This window comes from Phascolarctos cinereus, unplaced genomic scaffold (genome assembly GCF_003287225.1).
Source record: "Phascolarctos cinereus isolate Bilbo 61053 unplaced genomic scaffold, phaCin_HiC Scaffold_9;HRSCAF=440, whole genome shotgun sequence".
In the NCBI taxonomy this organism is placed as follows: Eukaryota; Metazoa; Chordata; class Mammalia; order Diprotodontia; family Phascolarctidae; genus Phascolarctos; species Phascolarctos cinereus.
This window is the reverse complement of record NW_027556402.1, coordinates 130,858,203-130,877,322: the sequence shown is the minus strand read 5'-3', so window position 1 is coordinate 130,877,322 and position 19,120 is coordinate 130,858,203. Positions and strand designations below refer to the sequence as shown.

General features: G+C 37.0%; 1 protein-coding gene and 1 pseudogene across 2 annotated transcripts in view; both read right to left on the bottom strand.

Moving 5' to 3' along the window:
• Positions 1 to 19,120, bottom strand: part of LOC110199265 (UDP-glucuronosyltransferase 2A1-like) — a 319,475-nt gene that overhangs the window by 243,650 nt on the left and 56,705 nt on the right. The gene's annotated exons all lie outside the window — the stretch shown is intronic.
• On the bottom strand, positions 2,027 to 14,573 carry LOC110199266 (UDP-glucuronosyltransferase 2B31 pseudogene; annotated as a pseudogene).

Genomic DNA, 19,120 nt, shown 5'->3' with positions numbered 1-19,120 from the left:
ATATGTGTGTGTGTATTTATATATGTGTGTAATCACATTTATATAGCACCTTGAAGTTTACAGAGCATTTTTCTTACAACTACCTTGCCTATATTATAGAGGATCATAGTGTAAGTGTTATCCTCAGTTTATGGAGTAAGAAGCTGAGGCTCAGGGAAATGCAGTGATTTCGTCATGCAGCTAGTAAATACTGAATATAGTGTCTAGCAAAAAAAAAAAAAGACAGAAAAGAAAAGAAAATCAAAAAAGGAAGAGGTGGCTCCACTGCACTGGTCTGACCTCGTCTAGAGTACAGTGATGATGAAAACTGATACACAATCTTGACCCCAACAACAAGAATGAAAATACCAGGAAGCATTTGTGAGAAATGGCTGAAGGACCTGGGCATGTTCAAAGCTGCAAAAGAGAATTCTTAGGCTACTAAGCTGTCAAATACCAAGATATTAGGCAGAAGGAGGAGACTTGAGGCAGCAGCTACAAGCCCAGAGGTCGGACCAAAGGCTACAAGTTATAGGGAACCAAACTTGGGCTCAATGAAAGGAAGAACTGTGTGAAAGATTATCAGTATTCATAGCAAAATTGCAGAATATGAAATAAACCCACACATATCGTTAGCATTTCTATACATTACCAACAAAATCTAGCAGGAAAACATAGAAAGAGAAATTCCAAGTATGGTAACAGAAGGCGGTAGAAAATGCTTGGGAGTCAACTTGCCAAGACACACACAGGAAGTGTATGTACTTAATTACACTGCTCTTCCCACAAATAATAATTATTCATGGTAGGTACAACCAATGTAAAAATGACAACACCATGTAAATTGATTCATTTATGCAGTATTATACCAAACAAATTACCAAAGAATTGCTTTATTAAGCTAAAACAAAAAACAACAAAATTCATGGGGAGGAAAAAAAGATCAATACTATCAAATCAATGAATCAATGTGAAAAAATGTGAAGGTTGAGGGCCTCTAACAGTACAGATCTTAAACTATATTACAATGTGGCAATCATCAAATCAGTTTGGTACTTGTTAAGAAGTAGAGTGGCTGATCAATGGAATAGATTAGGTACATCATAAACAGAAGCAAATGAACACATTAGGTACATGATGAACAGAAGCAAATGATCTTGGTAGGCTTGTGTTTGGTAAACTCAAAGATCCCAGCTACTGCATCAAGAGCTTACTGTATTTCACAAAAACTGAAGGGAAAATTATAAAATACTCTGGCAGAAACTAGATATATGCCAACATCTCCTGCCATGTGCCAAGAACTCAAAATGGGTACACAATTTAGATATAAAGGGTGATAATTAGGAGCCGACAGAACAAATAACCTGTTACTTCTAGGGAAAGGGGAAGAAGTTTAGAACCAAACAAGGACAGAGAAGTTTACAGGAAGTAAAGTGGATAATTTTGATTACATAAAATTAAAAAGGTTTCTGTACAAAGAAAACTACTGAAGCCAAAATTAGAAGAAAAGCAGAAAATGGGGGGAAATTTATTAAAAAGTTATCTGACAAAAGTCTTATTTCTCAAAAATCTAGCAATATTCTAAACACAATCAACTGTGAAAGATTTAGTAGCTCTCATCATTACAATGATTCATCACAACTCCAAAGGACTCATGGTATAAAATGTTATCTATGTCTAGATAGAAAAGTGATGGATTAACAGCATAAATTTAAGCATATTTTTCTCTTTTTAATTTTTTCTAAAAGAAGATAGGTAATACAGAAATCTCTATCATGATTTTATATGTATAATGAATATTGAATTCCTTGCCTCTCCAAATGGTTGGGGAGAACTGAAAAAGAAAACTTAGAACTGAAAATAAAAATAATTTTTAATAAAGTTATCAGTATCAAAAAGAAATAGGCATTTTCTTATTGACAAAGTTTTCGAAGGCCATCCAACATTTGTGGAAAGGATGACTGTACTTGAAGTACTAGGACAGTTTAATCAGTAATGGCATTTTTTCAGTCCTTAACTTCTATGGTTTCCAACTATTTTTGCCATTGGATCAGAGGAACAAAGACTTTATGGCTAGAAGGGAATTTAGAAAATTATCTAGTCTGATCCCCTAAGTTAACACGTATTTGAAAGATATAGGCTCTTTAAAGCTCTTTATCACTCTGACGCACTAACATTTGACTCTATCCAAAGTGAGCTGGCTTTCCACTAAAATCCTACAGCATTTCTATATATGCACCACACAGCTGCAGGGAAATTCTTTAACTAAATTCTCCATTTCTTTTATATTTCCTTCTTTTCATTCCTTACATTGGTTAACAACCCTTTTCCCCTTTTAGGCCTCCAAATCGATCCCTGCACCACTTATGCTGATTTTGCTTTTCCATTTACTTAAATGGAGGCTACCCTCATTGGATGTTCTTCTTCACTATTCCTCCACATCTAAAACTTTATCATAGTATTGACCATTCTCTCCAACTTTCCAAGATTAAATCTCTATCTAGGCTCCTATGATCAAGTGATGTGATCAGGTGATTGATTCTTCCATCAATCATCTCCTTTTTCTCTTTCACTCTACATTTCTTCTACTTCCCTAGATCGTTCCACTGAGTTACCCATTTCATCTAAATCATCTCTTCTGCTCTTTATTAACAAACTCTTAGAACAGTTAGCCCACATGAACTGTCTTGGCTTCTTCAGTGGTCTCTGCTTCTTCACTTTCCACTACTTCCTCAATTCCTTGCAATCACACTTTTTTCTCCATTGTTCAACTATGCTGATCTTTCCATGGCCAGAAAAGATTTCCAAGTCTATTTTATTTTATTTTATTTTATTTTATTTTATTTCATTTTATTTTTTGGCTAGGCAATGGGGTTAAGTGACTTGCCCAGGGTCACACTGCTAGTAAGTAGTATGTGTCTGAGCCCGGATTTGGACTCACGTCCTTCTGAATCCAGGGCCGGTGCTCTATCCACTGCGCCACCTAGCTCCCCTCCAAGTCTATTTTAAAAAGTATTTTGAATTTTATTTTATTTTATTTTTAGCTCTGAATTCTCTCCCTCATACCTTTCCTTTCCCTCCACCAAAAAAGCAAGAAAAACAAAACCCTCCAAACATGCACAAGACAGCAAAAGAAATTCCTAAATTAGCCATGTCTCCTTATTTCCACACCCTGGAAAAAGAAAAGAAATGAAAAAGCTCTAATTTGCACCCTGAATCCATCAGCCCTCTATCTGGAGGTGGGCAGCATGTTTCATCATGAGTCCTCTGATCATGAGTCCTCTGGAATTGTGGTCGGTCTTTTTGCTGATCAAAGTATCTAAATTTTTCTAAGTTGTTCATCTTTATAATATTCCTGTTAGAGAATAAACATAAATATCCTGTTTCTGCTCACTTTGCTTTGCATGTGTTCATAAAAAAGACTCCTTAATTTCTTGACGTAATGGACCTTTTTCAGTTCTTAATCACTTTCATTACTTCATTGATTTCTTGGCTTTGACTGGTTTCTTGTATTTATGAAATCTATGTTGCAAGGAATTGCAATCAGCAAAACCTTCTGACCAGCTTTTCCAAACATTCAAGCACCCCTATTTGAAGGAACTCAAAGGTACAGAGTGGGATTAATGGGAAATTCCAGTGGCCAGTGAAATTTACACCAGAATGAAAAATACATCAGGAGAATTCACTCTGTTCTACTAACCAGATCTTGGGCCTCCTCTGGAGGCTCCGAACTTATGTTATTATTATGTTACTATTTCGACAAATCTTTCATCAAGAAGACTTTGAACCAAAGGGTTTTTTTCCTAAGTAAATCATTCATTCAGTGTTCATAGCAAAAACAAGTCACTCTGAAGAAGATATCTAGACCTAGAGGTAACTAGGTGGTGCAGTGGATGGAGTGTTGGCTTTGAAGACAGGAAGACTCATCTTCCTGAGTTCAGCTCTGGTCCCAGACACTTATTAGTTGTATGACCCTGGACAAGTCACTTAACCCTGCTTGCCTCAGTTTCTCATTTGTAAAATGACCTGGAGTAGGAAGTGGTAAACCACTCCAGTATCTCTGCCAAGAAACCTCCAAATGGGGTCACAAAGAGTCAGAAACAACTAAACAACAACAACAAACTAGAACACGCCTGCAGGCCGCTTGCAGCCCACCAAAGCATTTTGGGCAGTCTGCTAAAACTGTGGAGGAAGATACAACAAGTGATTTGTCCATGCCGCACTTCACCCTTGTTTCACTAGTCACTCTGTGCCAGTCATACAACTTGGCGGGTGGGTTGCCACTGTGCCCTCTCTTTTCTCACATGACCTGTAACAACAAATCCTCCTCATTCTGTCTCTAGTCTGAAAGGAGCAAGAGTGGTATTTTTTTTCTTTTTTGCTGTGTTTTTGGTTGTTACTGGCATTGAACAGGGACAAAGTGAGTGCAGCTAAGCGCCAATCCCGCTGATGCCTGCTGTGGGATGATTGCCAACAACAGGAGGGCTTCTTCCCCTCCCTCGCTGTGTGGCCACCCTTCAAGGTACAGGAGGGTCTGGAGCTCTCTCCAAGGTCAGACACTCAGTTCAGTATTTTTTTTTGTATATGAGCAGTTGCTCTGGAGGTTTTTTGGTTCTAACAGTAGAGTTTTGGGGATGTTTTTGTAAAATGAGTGATAAAAAGAAACAGAAGATCAAATCGAGCATAGAGTGTTTAATCCAGAGTGGATTGATACATGCTTCTTTACTTACAAGAGAAATATTTTGCCTTGTTTGCCAAGAAGTAATAGCCATTCCGAAGGAATACAATCTTCATTACTATTTCTAATCAAAACACCCTGATTTAAGTAAATTGGACACCAATGAAAAACAAATTAAAGTGTCCAAATGATTGAAAAATCTCAGTGGGGAACAATGGTTGTTCAAGAAAGGAAACTCAGAAAATGAGGCAGCTACTAAGGGTAGTTTTCAGATTTCTTTTCAAACAGGATTCTGGAGTATGAAAAAGTGATTGCTGACAAGAAGTGTAAGACATCCCATTAACTGAATGTAAACAGTAAGAAAACATGAAAAATGTATTAAAACTTGCACCGCTTAGCAAAGTAATTTTTTAACATTAATGTGATTTCATGATGAATACAAATGAAAAGTAAAAATTGTAATTAATTGATATTAGTTAAAATTTCCCTTTCCTTTCATATGGTTTATTTGCAAACTAGTTTAATCAATAATTATACCATTACCTGGAAAGTGAGCCACTAAATACCTATCTTCACCCCGGAGAAGTTTACTCTATTTTAATTTTGGCCTCTACCTACTGCCAAGTTTGGCAGGTGTGATCTAGACCTTGGGAATTTCTATTCAGAATCTATGGAGAGAGGTAAGGGAAAAGGGTGTGACTACAGGGAAAACTCCACCCAAAACCAAGTCTTTATAGGTAAAGACCCCCATGGTATGGGAGGATTCTACTCCACCCCTCTGTGAAGAGATGAGGGCATAGAAAGGAATTTGTTGTTGTTTTGACATTTGGGGTTTTCTTGAGAAAGATATGACTATGCTTTCCAGAATGCCCCTGCTGGTTACAACAGGAAAGTGGCTAGAACAAGCATTTGGTCCATCTCTTATCCTAGTTCAGTAAAGTCATTGGGGAAGAATCCCAGAAACAGGGAGTTGGGGTTACTCCCAATAACTAGCTACAGTGGAGTCCTGGAAAGACAACTGGATACATAGTCAGAGAACCTGGGTCAAAATCCTGGCTCTTCTATATACTTTTCCTGTGTCCATAGGAAAGGCTGCAACTTCTCTGGCCCTCAGTTTCCTCATCTAACAAATAAATGGATTGGGTTAGATGTTCCCTAAAGTTGTCTTCTTGTTCTGGGATCCTGTCAGGAGAGTACAAATTTTGAACAGGAAGAGAAATTTCGTTTGCAGTGAGAGAGCTTGAAGAAAGCAGGCAAGAGATAACCAGGTTCAGGGATCATGAAGGCCTTAGAACTTACAGGCTTGTGCCACATTACTTTCAGAGACAGGCTCAGATGCAGGCTGATGGAAGAAGCAATTTTTACACCAAAGATAGAACCAGCCATAATAGTTGCTAATGATTTACTTCAGAAAAAGTCCGCAGGACACAGAAGAATGCACCAAAAATAAGTGAAAAGGCAGCAGCCAGAATTACTGAAATGTACCTGACTGCAGATCAACACAGGAAGGCCTGAAGCATGGGGAAGACCTTTAAGGGCCTGGCACTGAAGGTTCTTATTTAACAAGGTGTAGCTAAAAAGGTCCAGGACTTCAACAGATTTGGTTAGCATGTATGAATCCCTGCTGAACGTGTTAAACAGTGCTGCACCAAGCACAGATCCCTGTGTCACTCTTCTGAAGAATTCTTTGAAAGATGTCTTGAAACATGGACGGCTAGGTGGTGCAGTGGATAGAGCACTGGCCCTGAAGTCAGGAGGACGGGGGTTCAAATCTGGTCTCACACCAAACACTTCACACTTACTAGCTGTGTGACCCTGGGCAAGTCACTTAACCCCAATTGCCTTAAAAAAAAAAGATGTCTTGAAACAATCAAATTTGTTCACTTCTTTCCATTTCAAGTAGGTTTCTCTTTGACAGAGATCACTTGTCCAGATCACTCAGGTGCTAAGTGCCTGTTGTCTAGGTACCTCATGAAACCTTTATATTCACTCTTCATACTGACCTGTCCCTCTTCTAAATGCCTACAGCACTTGCATGAATACCCTACATAACCACGGGGAAATCATTTTATTAATTTCTTTTGTATACCTTTTTTCTTTCCCCATTTGGTTCCAAACTTCCACCCCCCCCCCAAGCCTCCAAATCTATATCCTCATCATGCTCATCTTACTTTTTTATTTATTTAAATTAAAGATACTTGTTTTCAGCTTTCTAAACTCTTTTCCTCCACACCTGAAAAGTGTACCTTATCATTTCCCTTTGCCTCCAACTGCCCAAGATTAAACCTTCCTACCTGCCTTTGAGACTACCCTCTCTGACCTCTAGGATGTTTCATCAAACACCTCTTTTCCTTTCATTTTCCATTTCTTCTACTTTACTAGATCTTTCAACGATTACCCATTTCATCTATTGCTTCTCTTTTTCTACTTTTTATTAATAAACTCTTAGAATGCTTAGCCCACACAAGCTCTCTGCCTTGTCTCCTACCATTTCATCCTCAACTCCTTGAAATCTGACTTCTTTCTCCAAAGTTCAACTGAAGCTGGTCTCTCCACTGTCCCTAATCTTTACAGGTTATGGTGCTTTTCTCAGGCTAAGACTGAAAAGTCAAACTCTTGGTGCTTCTCTGATTGCTTGGCGTGGACTGGACACTTCTATCTCTGGACTCTACGTTTTCAGATCCCGCAATCATCAAAATCATTTGACAAGCTTCACCCGGCACTCAAGCACCCCCACTGGAAGTGCCACCTGCTAGTTACAATGAGAAAGTGACTAGAAAAGCCATTTGCTGCATGGCATTTCTCTTCCAGATGTCAGCACAGAAAGAAGCAGCTAATGTTCTAGTAGCAGTCAGAGCGGTGTTCTAAAAAGACCACTGGATTTATAGTCAGAGAAGCTGGGTCAAAATCCTAACTCTGCTATGTAGCAATCCTACGATTTTTTATTTAGTTGTTTCTCACTGATCTGTAGGTTTTCTTGTCAAAGATACTGAAGTGGTTTGCCATTTACTTCTCCAGTTCATTTTACTGATGAGGAAACTAAGGCACATAGGTTTAAGTGACCTGCGCAGGGTCGGATAGTAAGTGTCCAAAGCCAGATTTGAGGAAAAGGATTCTTCCTAACTCCAGGCCAGGCCCTCTATACACTGTGCCCCCTAGCTTCCCCTGTGACCTTAAGAGAGACTATGACCTCTTAGTTATGCCTTAGTTTCCTCATTTGTAAAATGAGAACATTGGGCTAGATGGTTTTAATATTTTGGTAAACATTTCTCAATTATAATTTTTTTCCTTTACAGGAATTTTATAGAACTTGGGACCATGAGTTTGACACCTCTACTCTGGGCAGCTCTCTAGGACTATAAATTACTGAGAAGTCTCCAATCAGCTTTGGTGGAGGGTGTAAGACTTACAAAGCACTTTCCTCCTGGTAAGACTATGAGGGGAATGATAATCATTATCTCAACATCTTTATGCAGCACCTTGAAACTTACTAATTCCCTTTTCTATAACTTACAAGGTAGATATAAAATATCTCTTATATTTATTATTCTCCATCTCTCAGCTCTGGGCATTTTCTCTGGCTCTCCTCCATGCCTGGAATGTTCTTGCCCCCATCTCTGCCCACTAGCTTCCCTGTCTTCCTTTCAGTCGCAACTAAAGTCTGATCTTCCACAGGAAACCTTTTCCAAGGCTTCTTACTCCTACCTCCTTTCATCTCTTAATGGTTTTGCATTTCTTCCTATACACAGCTTGTTTGTACATCTTTGTTGGCTTGTTGTCTCTTCCATTAGATTGTGAGTGTTTTGAAGGCAGGGACTGACTTGTTGCTACTTTTTGTATCCCCATTAATTATTGCAGTGCCTGGTAGAGAGTAGGCATTTAATAAATGTTAAGACTGACTGACTAATTTATAGATGCAGGCCCAAAGGGGTTAAGTGTCCAAGGTCACACACCTAGAGAATGACGCAGCCAGGATTTCCTGGACCCTATGTCTAACATGCTTTTCATCATACTACACAGCTGTTTAATGTAAAGCAGACTTGACTCAATTTACCAGAAAGAATATATATGTATTTGGCAGCTACATAGCAGAGGAGATACAGCACTGCACTTGAAGTCAGGAATAACTGTGTTTAAACCTTACCTTAGGCAATTATTGTGTCATACCAGAAAGATAATCAATATAATAACAGCACCAATCTCCCAGAGCATTAGGAAAATAGAATGTGAGAATACGAAGTTCTTTGCAAAACTTAAAAGATGATATACATGTTAACTATTAGAGACTGTGTAATTTTCTGGAATTAAGAGAGACAAATATGTACATAATATTAACTCTGTCATATGATTATTCCTAGATGGGGCTCTATACTTTGCACTTTCTAGGTGGCTATTTACCTTGGCTACTCTCAATCCCAGTTCTGGTTTAGAAATCTGATCACCTTGGCAAGGTGACTCTGGCTCTGATAAACTATATGAACCAGGAAGACTGGGACTCCTAATTGCAGTGGCTAAATCTGGACAAAAGGCTTCACCAGGAATAACAGTTAAATGAGAAGGATTAACATCTAGTCCTCCTATATCTCTGCATGGAAGACTTGGATCAACCTGAAAGTCTGTGACACCTTTAACCTTTTTCTGTTTTTGTTATTTTCAATCCCTGCCTGGGGTTAATTGTAATAAAAATAAAATAAAAATCCAAAGAAGGGTTGAATAGTGATTTCAGAGAGCTGAGTAGGAGTGAAAAGAACAGAAGCTGCCCCAGTCATTTGAGCCTATCAACTAGACTACCATGAATGCATTTACATGTTGTCTCCCTCCTTAACATGTAAGATTTTTAACTGGTGGGAATTTCAGGTATTTTTTTTAAAAAAATTCTTTCTTTGTATTCTTAGCACTTACCACAATGCCAAACTTATTATTGGTCTTTAATAAATGCCTATTAATTGATTGATTTTTCTTGTTACTTGCAATATAGTAGCAGAGAAGTTTGCTGTTGCTCTTATTGCTGCTAGCTTATTAATGGCAACAATATAAGGTAATGGACCTAGACCTAGGAAGATCAGATTTTCAAAAACCCTCAAGCTCTAGCTATATTACCCTAGACAAGTAATTGTTAGTCTGCTTCATTTTCCTCATCTGTAAAATGGGGATAATGACAACATCTACATCTCAGGATTGTTGTGAAGACAGAATAAGCTATTTGTAATAGCTTTAAAATGTCTTATTACTATGAGACAGAAAATGAAAACAGTTTAATTAGTGTTCTAAAGCTGGTGCTTTAAGGGTTCAGAAGAAGCAGAGATTACTTCCTTGTGGAGGAATCAGGGTAAATTCATTGGAAACAGTAGCTTTTGAAGTCATTCTCCTGCTATCTCTTCTCAATTCCTCACTCCAGCAACCATTCTCTCTGGCTTATATATCTTTAATTTTTCACTCCTCTCTTTGCAAGGAATCTGTGTAAGTACATAAGGACCAAGAGTCTTAACCTTTTTGTGTCATGGGCCTTTACCAGTCTGGTGAAACCTATGGCCCCCATCTCAGAACAATGTATTCAAATGCATAAAATAAAATACATAACATTACAAAGAAAAATTATATGGAAATACAGCTATGTATGTACATATGTACATGTGCTTACATCTATCTATCCGTCTCTCAGTCTGTCTCTCTATCAAATCTATTCTGCTCTAATATTCTCCAAGACTCTTCTCTTTCCTTCTTTATTTGCCTGAAACATGGAATTGCAAGTCTGTTTTGTAAAGGCAGACTTATACTCAGAGTGCTGAGCTTCTAGAGACCTTAAGCAAGTCATTTAAGCTCTGTCCGAATCCCTTGATTCTCTAGGACTTATCTACTAAACCACAGACAAATGGTTAACAGTGAAAAGAGTTCCTACCAATGTCAACTCCTCATCAAGAAAAATTTTGCCCTCACAGCTAATGAATCTGCTATCTTCCATCTTACCTTCCACACCCACAGCCCCACATTTCTCTGCTGAATGGAGAGAGATCTAATTCCTTATCAGAGCTCCTGAAAGGAAACCAGTCATCATAACAAATCAGGGTACTATAGGCTTTTTTGTGTTGTTATCTATTGTGTTATTAGAGTCATTATTTTCTAGAATGGTTGGACAAATTTACAGTTCCTTTTGAACTGTGTTAGCTTCCCTAACATCCCAAATCACCTGCAACATGAACTCTGTCACTGTGTGTCAGCCTTGCCCATCTAATTGGCTATGAGGTGAATGCTCAAAGTTGTTTTTCAAAGTTTCTATTTCTCTTATTATTTAATGACTTAAAGAAGATAGTGAGGAAGGCAAAAGACCAGAAAGTAAGAAAGGTTAAGTTCTCACCTTTGCATGTAAGATCTTCAGGAAAATGAAGATTTCTGTAATTACTAACCTTTGTCCTTTGAAACCATGGCAGTAGTTAGGAATAAAAATCTTTTAAAAAAAAAGCTAAAGAAGTTTTCTGTGCTGACTTCAGAGGTCTAGGTTGTTGAAATCAAAAGGAGGAAATAAATATTCTCTTGTCTGGTATAGGCAAAGCTCAATGGAAAGGAATTCTAGGTTACAAGAAGACCTTGTTGGCAGTAAAGAATTAATTGGGAGATCCAGTCACCCAAGACATAAGATTTGCTGGTAGACACAAATTAGAAACATAGGATTATAGGATCACAAGGCAAGATACTCAGGGGTCACAAAAATGGATCAGGAGTTAAAAAACATGATCAACACATCATGATAAGAAAAATGATTTAAATCAATGATTTCTAATGAATATCATTTGTTCTATATTGCTGCATGATTATTTGTTATTGAAATGGTAGCCCAGTCATTCTAGAGATGCTATATTGAAGGCAATTTTCTTTATACTTTCTACACACCTGCTTCTTTATACTAAAAATGTCTTTGCTTGAACCTTTCCCAGTCTGTCTATGATCAACAAAGGAGAAAATCTTAAGCTAGTGTAGTAAAGTCCATGATAATCAACTTGGCAGACAAAACTGAATGTAGAATGACTGAGTCCAAAACACTCCTGAAAACAACCCATCTTACCTAATGCTTCACTGTATAAGTGCTCCCACTTTTTCTGGAATGAATGGAACCAGAAGTAGTCAAAGAAAAGAAACTGTAGCATATTCTCCACCCTTTCCATGAAGGTCATCTTGTCAGTCAGCCTGCTCAGGGGCACAGGCACATAGGAAAGAGGAGAAGGAAGTCCCCCACAGCGTTTCTCATAGGCATTCCCCTTGCTAAACCGAGGCTATTTATGAAAGGGATTTCAAGAGTCTCAGCTATCAGATCTCCACATGGAAATGCAGTATCTGCAAACAGCACATCCTAGCCAGTTTTTTGCAGTTTTTCCGTGAGTGTCTGATTGAAGACTATATTTTCACACTTTAATTTTGCATTAGGAATTAATTGGTTGAAAAATTCATGAAATGCCCACAGTCTTTCCCAGTGTGGAAAACTGGGGGTTTTTTTGTTAATCATCTCCCTCAAAGACGTATCAAATGAGCTTGACATTTTTTCTTTTGTGTATGGTACAGGATAAACCTCGTAGTTCAGCCCTGAAGAGTCTGTGGGATCAATGAGAAGTGTAGGAGAAGGCACTAACACAGTCACCATGTGACCCCTTTGTACCAGCTCATCAAGAATTGTCTTCATATTAATCCAGTGGCTAAAATCCACTGGCCACACCAGGACTTTCCCACAGGACCCACATCCAAAGCAGCAAAGCTGCAGCAGCAAAATAGACACCCACTTTTCAGGCACAGTGCCTTGGCCTGATGCCTTCTGATACACTACTGCTCTTTGTGCCTGCCGGATGAAGACACACAGGCAAGCCAAGGGACAAGTTGAAGATTAATTTCCAAAAGAAGTTCTTGCCAATCATACTTCTAGCCCAACCTCCCACCCCCCAGTATGTAAACATTTCTTCCAGTGAACTCTTTTCATCATCCAACCTATGTTAGGTAGAAGGCACAAATTCAGAATATCAAAAGTACTGGCCTTACTTTTTGTAAGTCTTACAATTAAAATAGAAAGAGCAAACCAAGGAACACAATGTAGCATATCTACATCTGCCAGCTAAAATTCAATTCAAGAAATATTTATGAGACACTCGAGTTATAAAACGCATACAAAGACTGTTTCTATGCTCTAAGAACTTACCATCTAGCAGCAGAGACAAAAACAAGTCTATAAATCACTACATATGAGGTAGAATGTGTAAATGCCCTGTGAGTTTTACAAGTGTAACATGACTAAAAGGTTCAGAGGCTTATTATTAATAATATATATTTAACAAATATATGACATGTATGTAATATATCTATTGTATATAAAAGGTATATATAAAAATATAAATTGGATTTGTTTGTATGTTTGTACATATGTGTATGTGAAGATTCCATGTATATAGTCATTTCAGGAAATTGGAATAAAAAATTAAAGAGAAGGAAGAAGCCTGATTGGGGCCCCCAAACTTTCTTTTTGGTTTTTTTTTCATCATCCCCTCTGCCATTTATTTGCTTGGGAGACTAAAGGTCCTTAGAGAACTGGAGGGCTGATGGAAATCAATCGTATCTCAGATCCAAACACTCCTTATCAAATTTTTTGGCAGAAATCCTTGACACTGGTTATAATGACAATCTAACTTTCAAGAGATTTTTAGCACAGAGAATTTGGTATTAGGGAACTAGAGTTAGTGGTTTAAAAAACATTAAATATTTGTGAGTTCTACTTAGTTGGCTATGTCCTGAAAATTCTAGGCTTCCAATGAGTAAGACTCTGCCTTTGGACAGAAAAGCCACACACAGCTAAGTCTCTGGACACTCACAGATGTCTTTCTTTATAGAAAAAGGGTTTTTAAAGTTTCAGTGTCATGGACCTCTGGCAACTGTCGAAGCCTATGACCGCTTCTCAGAGCAAATCTCTCCCTACTCTAATCTATCCTTCATTTAGTTGTCATAGTGATCTTCCTAAATCACAGGTTTAACCATGTTACTCTCCCAACTTCTGGGCAACTAGGTGGTGAAGTAGATAGAGTGCTGGATCTGGAGTCAGGAAGATTCCTTACTTCCAATCTGACCTCAAACACTTACTAGCTGTGTGACCCAAGGAAAGTCACTTAACACCTTTCACCTCAGATTCCTCATCTGTAAAGTGAGCTGTAGAAGGAAATGGTAAACCACTCTAGTATCTTCATCAAGATAATCCAAAATGGGGTCACCAAGAGACAGACACAACTGGAAAATGACTAAACAGAAAGCTATTAGAAAGATCAACTTTGGATTGAGGCTAATTAGTATGAGCCTCTTGTGCAGATTGCTTATCTCTAGTTCTTAATATTGTTATCTATAATGAAAGACCTTAGCTTAAAAGGGTCAAAGTCTCTCACTGTATCTGGGGTCATCTCCAGTTGTCCTGACCTATGCTTTGCAACTGAACTCAGATAACTCTGGAGGACAGAGTGAGGCTGATGACTTAGCACAACCCTACCTCACTTAAATCCAATTCATTTGCAAGTCAGCACATCGTGCTCCTGGTATCTATTGGTCTTCTTCAAGAACAAAGAAGAAACAACAATAACAATAGGTAATATTGCATTTCTTCAATGGACATCAATTCCTATGAATATTAAAAGCAACTGATATTTATGCTGGAAAATTGCAAGAACAACAAAAAGTTGAACATAGATTGTGTGTTCAAAGGTTCAACCTTAAGGTTAATACCAAGAGTGAGGTATGAAAAGAAAGCCTGTCTCCACAAGTTCAGAGCGTTCTGTTTTCTTTGTGACCTTACTACAAGTGTTTTTCTCTTCCTGATGTTGTTATGAAATGTTTCTCTTCTGGTGGATCTGCCCACACTGATCCCAATTGCTTTTATCAGTGAACAGGCAGGAACCATCGGCCAGTTCCCGTTCTATGATGTGACTATTTTATGTTGAGTTTTTGAAATATAGCTGCATTTTATATTTTCCCTATATAGCATAATTTTAAAAGTACATCTTAAAAAAGCATATTTTTCACTTCTTTCTCAACATCTAAGTTCACAGGCTCACAGAATTGTAGGAATTCAAATTTGTAAGGGACTAACAAATCTCCATACAATCTTTGCTTGAATACCATCAAGGAAGTGGTTCACACTTCTTCCTGTGACAGACCAGTTCACTTTTGGAAAGCATTAATTGTTAGGAAGTTTTTTCTTACATTATATGAATGTTATACTTCACTTGCCTCATTGCAAAGTCAACCCACAGTATTTATTTCTGCCTTTTGGAGTCAAAATAAGTGGGTTTGAACTATACCTCTAGTGACCTAGAACAATCTGACTTTGAGCAATTTCACTCAACCTCACTGAGCCTCAATTCCCCATCTGCAAAATAAGGAAATTAGACTAGATAACCCTGAATGTCTGTTCTTCCAGCTGAAAATGTCAAGGTCTATGATTTTGTAACATCCAATCCTTCTTCCACATGACAGGGATTCATACCTAATACAAGTCTACTATCTTATCTTCCCTTATCTGATTGTTTCTTGTTCAAGGGCTTTTTAATCTGGGCTCATGAATTTGTTGTTGTTTTATGTTCTGATAACTCTGTTTTACTATGATTGGTTTCTTTTGTAAGTATATATATTATCTGATGCATTTTAAAAAAATTATTCTGAGAAGGGATCCATAGGCTTTACCAGACTGTCAAAGGGGTCCATGACACCAAAAAGGTTAAGAATTTTTACCCTAGTTTCTTTAATAAATCCTCATAAACAATGAACACAAGCTCCATTCTGGCTGTACTCTTACCAAAACTTTCTAGTTAGTCAATTCTTTTCTACAATATGGAGTTCAAAACAGAACAGTCATCTAGAAGATGTCTGACCAGGGCAGATTACAGTGGAACAATCATTCCTAGATGCTGTGCCTCTCTTGATGCAGCCTGAAATAGCAATGGTTTTTCCTCTCTGCATAGTATCAACTCACGTTGCCCTTTCGCCACTAAAACCTTGGAGCTTCTAATTTGGAAGCTGACCTTTGGAGGCCAGTTACAAAACTTTAACTTTTATCCTATTTGATTTGGTGCAGTGACTCACGCTGTTAAGAACTTTTTTGATTCTTTGTTCAGGATCTGCTACTCTATGCAAGTTATTTTTCCTAGATTTATGTCATCCATATACTTAATTAGAATATACAATTTACTGCTAAACATGTTAAAAGTGGAGGGCCAAGCACAGATCCCTGACTCACTCTTCTGGAGAATTCTTTCCAAGTTGCCTTGTAAACATCATTTACTAAGCTTTGAGTCTAGCCATTTAACTAGCTCCCAATACACCTAATTTTATATATTGTTTAACCCACATCTATCTCCTCCACAGGAGTAGATTTAGAAACTTCATCAAATGTTTTGCCAAAATTTAGCTTAACCTCTATCACATTGTTCTAAGTTTGGTAATCCTATCAAAAAAGGAAATGAAGCCAAGAGCACTATTTGTGATCCTTCAAGGCCACTGATCTATACAGTATTCTTTTAGTATCCAAGAATGTGGTTAATCTGGGTGAGATAACACAGGTAATTTTGATAACATGAAATACAAAGGTTTTTACACAACAAAAGCAATATACTTAGGATGAGAAAGGAAGTAGTAAACAGGGAAAAAATATCTTTGTATCAAATTTGAACTCATCAAGAGTACCTCAATGCTTTCTTAATATCTCCTTATGTATCTTGGGCATTGGATCCACATTAGTCATGTTTATTCAGTTTTTTTTTTCATTTCATTTCAAATAGGTTTCTCTTTGGCAGAGAAGCAGAAAAAGAATGAGCAACTCTGCCTTTGCTTCATCATTAATATCATAGTTCCAGCCACCGAAGTAGAACTCTCACCAGTTTTTTTTAAAATCCACTTTCCCTACTAAAAGAATTGGTGGATAGGATTGCTGAACCAATCAATAATATTTTCAAGACAGTGGCGAATGAGAGAGGTATCCTAAAATTGGTGGACAAATGTGATGATTTTCAAAAAGGGGTAAAGAATAGAGTCTGCATTTAGCTTTACAAAAAAACCCAAAATTTCTCTTTTCATTATCTTTACCAATCCTTAACACCTTCAGCTTATTCTGAGATTTAGCAAATCCTGACACTATTTTTTTCAGATCATGCATTTTTTTATTCTTTCCTCCTATTTCCTGCTCTTGTTCCTATAGTCTCAACATATTTGCTTAAAAAAAACTTAACTCATCAGTGAATTTTCTGTTTATTCATATTACTCTATACAATTATCCTTTTTTCTTCCTCATCAAAATTGTTACTTTTTGTATTATCAAAAATTTCATTTTGAATGGTTCCCATCCTTCTTAGGTCTACTTTTCCACAAGGAATTCTAGTTCTTGAGATCCTATTCTTCCCCCTTAATGCTTTAAAATTGTCTGTTACATAAACAAGAGCATATGTCACAATATTTCTGATTTTTCTATTTTTCTCTGTCACAAACTCAAAGATAGAAGAGTCACTTCCCATCATGTCCACCTCAGCAACAAGGTTTTCCCTGCTGTTGAAAAGAATAGCCATAATTGAATTTCTCCTGGCTATTTTCTTCTACCTTTTGAAGGATGAAATTAAGATGAATTAAGATATAATTACCTGTTCTACTTTTGACAGAACTGAGGTACCAAGAGATGTCTGAATAAATGAAGTTAATTTAAAACATATTATTTATCAACTTCCAAAACAGTCTAATCATTCATTCTTTCCTATTTTATGGGAAAAATCATATCATCATTATGTATCATTATGTATCATATTTATATATCATAATTATGTATCAAAATACATAATCAACAAGTTTATCTTAGAATAAGATTATTGAACCGAATACATAGACGGATTTATAGTGTAACATTTCCTTGATTACTACTGTAAGTCAAGCTTAATGGAGTCTAATTTTGCGTTTGGGTCTGCAGTGTCCAGCACACCCTGAAAAGACCTTTTCCTAGTATGGGGATGTAGCAGGGTATACTGAAGGAAGAAACCTTACTTGCCTTGAATCATAAGAGGTCTTTGGGAAGTAGAGATATCTATGTTTTGTTTTGTTTGGTATTTTCTTTTTTCGGTAGCAAAAAGTTCATAAATCTGAAAGACTGATTATGCAAGAAGATAATAGACATAATGATTATAAAGTGAAAGTAAAATAATGAAAATTACTATACTACCTAAGTAAATATACACTTACAATGCTATCCAATCAAACCACCTAAAGGATACTTTATGATGGTAGAAACCATAACAGAATAATTTGAAAGAGCAGCAAAAATTCTTGAATGTCAATGGAAATGATGAAAAAGTAGAATTGAAGGTGGAAGAGCACTACTTACCTCATTTATTATAAAGCAGCAATAACCAAAACAATTTGCTATTGCCTAAAAAATAGGAGAGCAAATCAATGGAATAAGACTAGTCAAGATGGAATGAGAAATAAGGGAACTCAATAGTCCAGAGTTCCATAACTCTAAAACCATAAAATTCTGACTAACCAGAGGACTCCCTATAAGATGATGTCTGATGGGAAAACAGAAAATCAGTCTGGAAAAAAAATAGGGTTAGATCAACATATTCAATGAGAAATTCAAAACAGATATGATACTTAAATATTAAAGATTAAGGAATAAAAATTTGATCCCAAGATTAAATCTCTATGTATGCTCCTGCTATGCTCTCTGACCTCTAGAATGTTGCTTCATTAAACACCTCTTTCTCTTTCATTTTTCATTTCTTCTACTTTATTTGATCTTTCAATAGTTACCCATTTCACCGATTGCCTCCCTTTTTCTACTTTTTATTAATAAACTCTTAGAACAGTTAGCCCACATGAGTTGTCTCTGCTTTCTCACCTACCACTTCATCCTCAATTCCTTAAAATCTGACTTCTTTCTCCAATGTTCAAGTGAAACTGGTCTCTCCACTGTCCCTAATCTTTACAGGTTATGGTACTTTCCTCAGGCTAAGACTGAAAAGCTAAGCTCTCTCAGTGCTTCATTGATTGTTTGGCTTTGATTATCCCTGGATTTAATCAAAAGAGAAAAATAGAGAAATTACACTATATGTCAGCCATATTAATCAATATTATTTTAGACTATTTAAAATAACTAGATAGTATAAAGTTGGAATATTGTTGTGGTGTAGGAAATGATGAGTTGATGGACTAGAAAAACATGGAAAGATTTGAACTTATGAAGGAAGATGTTATCCACACTCAGAGAAACAGAGGACAAAGAAGTATAGTATGGTCTTAGTAGATGCACGTGAATGTATACTTATATATGAGTATGATTATAGATATGTTATGTATATACATATATGTATGTGTATGTAACCAGAACGATTGCATGATTTTCTCCATCTTTCTGGGTGTGATCTAAAGCTGAGACTTGGCTGGGCATAATAGGTGATATAGTAGAAGGGC